Raw genomic sequence first — 8,868 nt, 5'->3', positions numbered from 1 at the left:
GTAGTAGTCCACATGCCACATTTGTTCTTTTTATTAGGCATGCTCGAAAGATTATTCCTATTGATAACACAGACTGTATTGTCAGAGACATCTTTCAAGAAAGAAGCCCAATTGTAGGCTACTACTAAATGCTATAATGGCTACTCTGCCAAGTGACTATGGAAGGAGTAATGAGTAATAGCTAGGACACCATGTATTTTGTCTGTCTAAGATTATTCTTTCAGTATTCCAATCAACTGTATGCTGTGGCCAATCAGCATCCTTCCCTTCTACCTAGCTTAAATCTGAAAGCATTTAAGCATCTTCATTATAACTCCAAGTACAAAGCAGTGCCCCTTAAAGTTCAGTGGAGACAAGGTTTGCACAGGAGCTATGGGAGGTCTTGTCATGCACCAGCCAGGAATGGAGTGGACATCTATATCTACCACTAGAGTGTCAGCCACCTGAAGGCCAGTGAAAAGAAGAGAAACGAGAGAACTTGATCAGTTATTCTTAGAAAGTATTGGGTCGACTGTGCCCTGCTCTTCCTTGATTGAAGAATGTGAGTTTTAAAACCCAGCTCACATTTTTGGACACGAACTAGAGATCAGCCACTCTGGATTTCAGGAAGTTGGGTCTCATCAGAGGGGGAGGATTTGGTGCCATGACTTCCCAGAGCACATATCAATTTAGAGACTGTTATTTTAGCTTGACCTTGGGGATGACAAGGAAGGAAAACAGTGTGGTTACAGTGCAACGGTGACATACACAAGAGGAACAGCTGGGAGGCCCCCCTCCAAGAGGATGCTGTTGCAGTATGCTAGCTTCCCAGTGGCATCTCTGTGTTAATCATTGTACAGCTTCTGGCCTGAGACCCAAGTATGAGCTATTCAGAGTCAATGGAAGTTTGGAGAGAAGAAACTAGGTGCTCAGAGTCACCATTTACTGAATCCAGATGTGCCAAAGCTCTGAACTCACCTGCTTCCAGTTCTATGGGACTTTGGCTTCCCATTATCCTGTCTGCATTTCTAAGGTGTGACCTGCCCAGGTTGGCTGAACTGAGTTTCTCCTTCACAGTCCTGTGGTGCCAATCAATTCATATCTGTTTTTCTGTGACTGTGTTTTGTGCTTGAGAGCTTGGCCATCACAAGCTATGTGTCTGCTTTGCCATTTTGCTAGTATATTGTCTAAGATAGGGAGGAATCACCTCTTCATAAAAGTCACAGTAGTTTTGTGCAATCCTAATTAAGGATCTGGATATACGGATAATCCCAGTGGGGGTCATAGATAATACTAAAGGCCAGCCATTTCAGAAACAATGACCAGTGTTTATCCAATCCTTACTGTATACTGATTCCCAATTACAATTTTGTGATATGTCACAAATCATCCATTCCTCATCAGAATTATCAAGGCCAGGACCAAAGTCAGGTATATGTGTCTCCCTGGGTTATAATGCAATACTAGATTCTAGTACTGTGAAGAGTGAAAAACCTCATTAAATCTGGCACCATATATTCCCATTTACTTCAGCCTGGTGGGTCCCAGCCTTGCCTTACGGGGGATATGGGAATAAATCCCCCTTCCTGTTACCCATCTGCTACCTTCTTCTCTTCTACTTAGTGTAAATCTGAAGCCATGATAGCTCATAGTCACATGAACTTTTTACAAAAAGGAACTGGAGATGCTAGATGTCTTTGCCACATTTTTAGGAACTATAAAGAGCAAGCAACAGAATTTGAATTCTTAGCCCAAACCTATTTCTTTTATACACATGAAGCTATAGGTTTTTCACCTTCTTCCAATTTACATACAGAGTCAGAGAATATACTCTAGGACTGTCCACTTCTTGGAATCTCAGTCTGGCATGGAAGGATCTTGAGGAAGACAAGGACCCAAAGAAGAAGTGGGCTGGTAGAAGAATGTCAGGCTGGATCAGAAGCCAGTGATGTGCCACATTGTGTCGTTGTGTATGTTTAGCCGAATGTTTTGTTGTTGTTGTTGTTGTTGTTGTTGTTGTTGTTGTTGCTGCTGCTGCTGCTGCTGCTGTTTACATGGCAGAAATCCAAGTTTCAGAACAGGCAATAAATATAATTTTTAAAATATGGCATATGTGCAAACAACATTGAGACCCCAGATGTGAGAAGCTTTAAGAATAATTTGAAATAGGAAACTGGGAAAGAAGAGATGACAAAGTAGTGAAAAGTGCTTTTTGTTCGTCCACAAGACTCGCCTTCGGCTCCAGCACCCATGCCAGGCAGCTCACAACCATCAATAGCTCCAGCTTCAGGGTGGGGGGTTGAAAGCTCTGGCCTCCATGAGCACATAGACCTCTACACAGGCACACACTATACACATAATTAAAGATGATAAAAATAAATCTTTTAAAGTAACAGAGTATAAAATAATAGGAAATCATTTAAATCATTGTTCTCCCCCTTCCTCCCCTCCCCCTCCTCCGCCTCAGCATCATACTTTCCACCACAGTCATGGAGTTTCTGATTAAACTAAACATCAGGTAAACTCAGGAGGGGTTTTCTATTGCAGTTTTCATGAGGAGTACCATGGGATGGGGCAGGAAATGCAGGACCTCTAACCTGTATAGAAACAACCATATCAAAGAAAGAACGGGATAAGGGTATACCATTATTACTGCATGTGTTTCAAGTCAGGGCAATTAACATCTAAAGACGAATCTGGAAATATAAAACGGTGTCTTTGGGAAAGGGCATAAGAGCGGTACCTGAACCAAGATCTTAGAATACATATGTGAGCTGCAGGCCACTGTACCTGTTGGGTGGTAACTTATTAATTGTGATGTTCAGGGAGAGGAGGAAGGGGAAAGGAGGTGAACAAATTGTGACTGACGGAGTTGATTGTATGGCTGAGAAGTTAATTGTATTTAATGTATTGACTCTCTCTTTCTCTCTTACACACACACACACACACACACACACACACACACACACACACACTCACTTATCTGCTAAATGTTCTTTGAACACTTATTAGCTGCTGATTAAATCTTTGGGTGGTAAAACCATCAGAGGGTGTATAGAGGGTCCTTCATACTGCCCTGCTCTCTTAGGACCTCCCTTTTTGTCTGGTGTACTCCTTGTGTAGGTTTCATAGGACATTGCCATGTTGACACAGCATGCTTCAGGCTTCCCATGCTCTGTAAGTCAGTTTTTCATTATTGTAGTAAAGACCTGTGAAAAAACAGCTCAAAGAAGGTAAAATGCAGTGTGGCTTCCATTTTCAGGCTGTGGTTGTTGGGCTCCACTGTTTTTGACTTATGATGAGACAAACTGTCATGGCAGTATAGGAGTTTGAAGGAGAAGTTTCTGGTGATAACTTCCAAGAAGCAGAAGGAGACAGGGGGCATGGCAAAAACTTCAAAGTCATGGCCTCGGTGATCAGATTTCTCAAACCTCATAGATTCTTAATCATCTTGATAAACGCCATAAAAATATAAATTCATCAACAAATTAATCCAATGTTTAGGTCCAAGACCCCATAACACAGTCAACTCTTGGTAGCTTAGCCAGGAAGACTGAGACTTTCAGTACAAGCAGTTTCCATGGGCTACTTGAGAGTCAAACCATAAGAAGTGAAGGTTGCTGTGTGAAGAAATCAAGGCAGCTTGGACGCTTGTACATGAGAGAATAATACAATCAAAGTATATGTGCACTTGTACTGGTGGGTCTAGCAAGGTAAGAATGGAAAGTTGGAGCTTGTGGAACAGAAAAGTATGTGTGTGTGTGTGTGTGTGTGTGTGTGTGTGTGTGTGTGTGTATGTGTATGGGTGTGTATGTGTGTGTATGTATGTATGTGAATGTGTGTGTATGTATGTGTGTGTATGTATGTGTGTGTATGTATGTGTGTGTATGTGCATATGTGTGTGATTGTCTGTCTGTGTGGGTGTCTGTGTGTATCTTTGTAGATGTATGTGTGTGTATGTTGTAGTAGGAGTTTGGGTTCTAAGAAATATCTGCAGAAGGACAAAACATTGATTTGAGAATGAAAATGGAAGATTAAAGGGCATATTTAGATTATTTGACAGTCTTTTGGGTATGTTAAGCACTAAGGAGACTGGGGATTCTGGTTTCTAAACAGGTTGTGATACTACTAATGCCTCACATCTAAAATGTGGAGGAACATAAGATCTCAGATCAGAGTGAAGACCAACGTAGGGCAATAGAGAGTCCCTCAATGATTTCACGAACAGACACACTGTGTGCTACATAGGATAGTGCTGCAGAGAACCATTGGAAAGTTGGAATTGTGTGATAGATCACTCAGTCTAATTTAACTAGTGGATAAGGTGTGAAATGGAAGGGGAGATTTTTCCCCTAGCATGGGAAAGACTTGCTTCTATTTAGAAACTGGGGGCTTGGGGGGGGGGGGGGATAGAGTCATGGAAGATAAATTGAAAGAGCAAATGAGAGAGTAGATAATCATTAGAGCAAGTCCCAACTGCACTGAAGGAAGTGACCCAGAACAGAACCCCAAGCTCTCCTGTGTTTTCCTGTCAAGGAACAAAAGAATAGGGCTCTTTTTTTTTTTTTTTTTTAAGTGATTTTACTCCTAATTCTTAACTAGAGCAAAGTGGTGGTGAAGGGAGCGAGCACAGCAAGCACATGGATGTAGGAAAGTTCCAAGAGTCTTCTCATGCCACAGCTCACATGGAAATCTAGAGGGAAAAACAATGAGGTGGTAAACAGGAAACACAAGCTTTGCAATGTCTTTCTTGTGACAACTTCCTGAGATGGTTTTGGCTCATCTGGAAGATAAGCAAACTAGTAAAATGCTTCCCATGGTTTAATTTCTTACAGGCACAAATGGACCACCATGTGTTCACCAAATATCTATAATACTTGGCAAATCGAGACAGTGGCTAATTTTTAATGAAAACTTATTCTATGTCAGGTACTGTTCAAAGCCAAATGTAAGAGTTAAATCATCATGCATAATGGATAACAACCAAATAATATCTTGTGGTGGTGGGCTCTTCTTCTTCTTCTTCTTCTTCTTCTTCTTCTTCTTCTTCTTCTTCTTCTTCTTCTTCTTCTTCTTCTTCTTCTTCTTCTTCTTCTTCTTCTTCTTCCCCTTCTCCTTCTCCTTCTCCTTCTTCTTCTTATCCTCCTCCTCCTCTTCCTCCTGCTCCTCCTTCTCTTGCTCCTCCTCCTCCTTCTCCTCCTCTTTCTTTTTAATATTTATTCACTTTACAACCCAATATCAGTCCTTCCTCTCTTCCAATTTTCCACTCAAACAAGTTTTCTTCATATTCTACCTTCTCCTCCTCACAAGAGAAGGGGGAGCCCCACTCTGGGTATCAACACACTCCCACCTCCCACACACTAAATCATTGTGGAACTAGGCGCATCCTTTCTTACTGAGAGCAGACAAGGCTCACTATTTAGGAGTTTGGGAGGCAATAAAATCAATGACAGCCCCTGTTTCAACTGTTTAAGAGACCCACAAGAATACCAAGCTGCTTAATTGCTACATATATGCACGGACCCTAGGTCCAGCCCATGCTTGCTCTTTGGTTGCTGATTCAGCTTCTGGGAGCCTTCAAGGGTCCAGTTTAGTTTACTCTGTTGGTCTTCCTGCGGAGTCCCTGTCCTCTTCTGGTCCCTAAATCTTTCTTTCAACTCTTCAGTAAGACTCCCCAAGCTCTACCTAATGTTTAGGTGTGGGTCTCTACATCACTTTCCATTTGGCTGTTGGGTGGAGCCTCAGAGGACACGTTATGATACGTTCCTGGAGTAGGCCTTTCTACAAAGCCCTAGCTGTCCTCAAACTTTATATCCTCCTGCCCTAGTTCCCCAAGAATCACTATTACCACTACATCTGATCTGACAGTATTCTTTATTAATCTCCATTTATAAATAAAAACATCTATATAAAACAGTTGACAATGGTTTCTTTAAATAGAGAAACTGAATAGTTGATATGATATTACCATATTGTACAAGGTAGATATTTTAAAATATTTTATTTATTCTCTGAAGTTTTCATATCAGTATACAACGTACCCTAATCATATCTACTTGTCATCCTTCTCCAGGTCCCCATAAAGAAAACAAAATAAATCTCATCTAATGCAATGAAGTTATTAGAATGTTTGTTCCCTTCATTTTGTTTGAGGATGACATTTTTCAGACCACAACCCTACAAAGCCTCCTTCAAAGCCTCCATGGCTCTTCTCCAGAATGTCTTTATGACCCACAGACCTATAGGGAGAACCCACAAAGCCATAGCAGTAATTGCTCTTTGCTTCCGAGTCTCCTGTGTGGTGGTCCCCAGGTCAGTCTGACTCCATCCCTGCTGGGCTTCTTACAATACAAGGAATCTCATGGGTAGTTTTTGTTTTCCCTCCAATTGATGGCTTAATGGTCTGGTTCATGCTCTTTAATTCTCCCCAGTTTCACTTTACTGTAACCTGATTGCATTAGCCTAATGTTACCCCAAAAGCAAACTCTGAAGTCAGTGTTTTAATATAATTAGTTTTTATCAGGGATGTGATCCCAGGAAAGACAATAGGGGGATAGTGAAATGAGACACAGAGAAGAAAGATAACAAATCAGGCATATGAGTAATATCTTTTTTAGATAATGGGTCTCAACCAGAGTAGAGATGCCAAAGGCTTATGAAGAACACACCAGAATCTCCCTGCTTTGTGGCAAAAAGTTGGGATTTTTTTTTTTTTTGCCAATTTTCCTCTCTAATCATAAAAGGCTGGTGTTGGTATAAATCCTTTGGGGTTTCTTAACCTTCAGATGAGAAGGCTAATGTTGACTTTTGGTGAGAAGGTATACTGTGATCAAAACATTCACTTTGCAAACTATGAAAATTGTCAGATAACCTCAGGGGTATGACAGAAGACAAGGCTAGATACAAACAGTATCTGCCATAATTGTTAAAGGACACTGGGACTAGGAAGATGGAGCAGTATTTAAGATGCTTGATGTGCAAGCAATAGGATGGGAGTGTGGATCCCCAAACCCACATAATCTCTGGGTCAGTATCATGCCTCGCCTGTAAAGTAGATTCAGAAGGCAGAAATGGTAACCCTGGAGCAAAGTGACTAGTGAGATTAGCTGAGGCATGAGGTCTGAGCTTGATTGAGAAACTCTGCCTCAAAGAATAAGGTGAAATGGTCACAGAGGGAGATTTCCAACATCAACCTAGGCACTCACACACGTGTACGCACATGCACATTGTTCCATGTACATAAAAAATCCATACACATGCAAACATATAGACATTTGTATAGATGTCCAAACTCACACTTTGCACGTATACACATGAAAAGAAGAAAGAGAGACCCAAGAGAAAGACTACGATTTATTTCAGTAAAGTTTCTACCAGCAAGTACTTAGTGGGGGTGAGCTGCTACAACGAAAACAGCAGCATCCTCATTTTCAAAACTAGCATGGAACACTATACTAGTCAAAGAATACTTCAATGGACAAACAAACTCCCAGATTTCTTATTGCATTCTTTCTTGTTCTATTTCTTATGGCTGTCTGGGTTAGCCATTAATGTTTTGTTATAAAATGGGAATCATGCAGCAGCTTAAATTTCCCATCTTCGAATTTCTGTGTTCTGCTGTAGAACACCTTCCTCCCATGCCAAATGAACATTTGCCTCTATTGTTGTTTTATTTATTTGTTTTTTTAAACCATGCCTCTTATAGCTCCAGGGTCAAGAGATAGACATCTTGTTTTTATGAAGGCTCCCAAAGGGGTGAGCTATAGTTAAACCAAGTTACTCTGGAAGACTTTAAGCCATTTTAGCTGCTCAGTGTAGAGAACACATCCTGGGACCCAGGCAGGTTTCCAAGACAACTGGGGGGTTGATGGTTCACTGAAGGATGGCCAAAGCAGCTGTGTATTGATGCTCTGGAAGTCTCAAGCTATTCTGCAAGAGCTTTTGGTTCAGGAAATACAAAACATATTTGCCACAAACATTTCTCTCCTCGATTTTTAATCACATATATATTGCAAAGAAATGTGCCCCATCTGTTTTTTTTACTCCTTTAGACTCACATTATCCAAATGAAATGGATATTTATTTGATGCTCCACATTATTATTTTTTCCTATGAAAGAAGGTATTTGCTAAAAGGGAAGTGTTTATTCTCCCTGTCCTGGTAGCGACTGGACCACTGAAGTAGCCTCCATGTCAAGAAGGTGAGTTGGCCATAAGGTGGATTCCTTTGAGGACCAGCTCCACTCAGTGGCTGACACAATGGGCAGCAAAGGACTCACTTAATTCTATCCATCATTGAAACTTGGCAAACAGAAAAGCAGGGTGAAAAGAGGTTAAAGGACCTCAGATATCCACAAGTCCATCCTTACCTCATTCTACATCTGAGGAAACTGAGCCCCAGAGGGGAGAAATTCTTTGCCTAATGACACATGGTTAATTAAAGGCAGACTCAGGGCCAGACGCTTGGGTCTCTGGAGCTTAGGAACAGTGGAGCAGAGTTTTCTCTCTCTCTCTCTCTCTCTCTCTCTCTCTCTCTCTCTCTCTCTCTCTCTCTCTCTTTCTCTTCCTTTTTCCTATTGTAGAACATCAAAGTACAGATGAAAAGCCAAACTGCAGACTCAAACTTATGAGGCCCATAGGAGTCATGAGGGAAAGGGGTTCAGAGAAATCTTAAATCATATACTAGCTATGCTGGGCTTACATTCTAGTTACCTACCTCGATGTTCCCGCTGTGCTTCGGACCTGACTTAACCATTCTGTGTTAGCTATTTGATGAAGGCATTTGGCATAGTGTTTACCATGGAACATAAACTATTATTATTATTATCATCATTATTACTTAGCATTATTGCTCCATGACCTTACTCTCTAAGAGAATTTCTTAATTTTG

The sequence above is a fragment of the Micromys minutus genome (genome assembly GCF_963924665.1).
Source record: "Micromys minutus genome assembly, chromosome: 11".
In the NCBI taxonomy this organism is placed as follows: Eukaryota; Metazoa; Chordata; class Mammalia; order Rodentia; family Muridae; genus Micromys; species Micromys minutus.
This window is presented reverse-complemented; position numbering follows the sequence as displayed.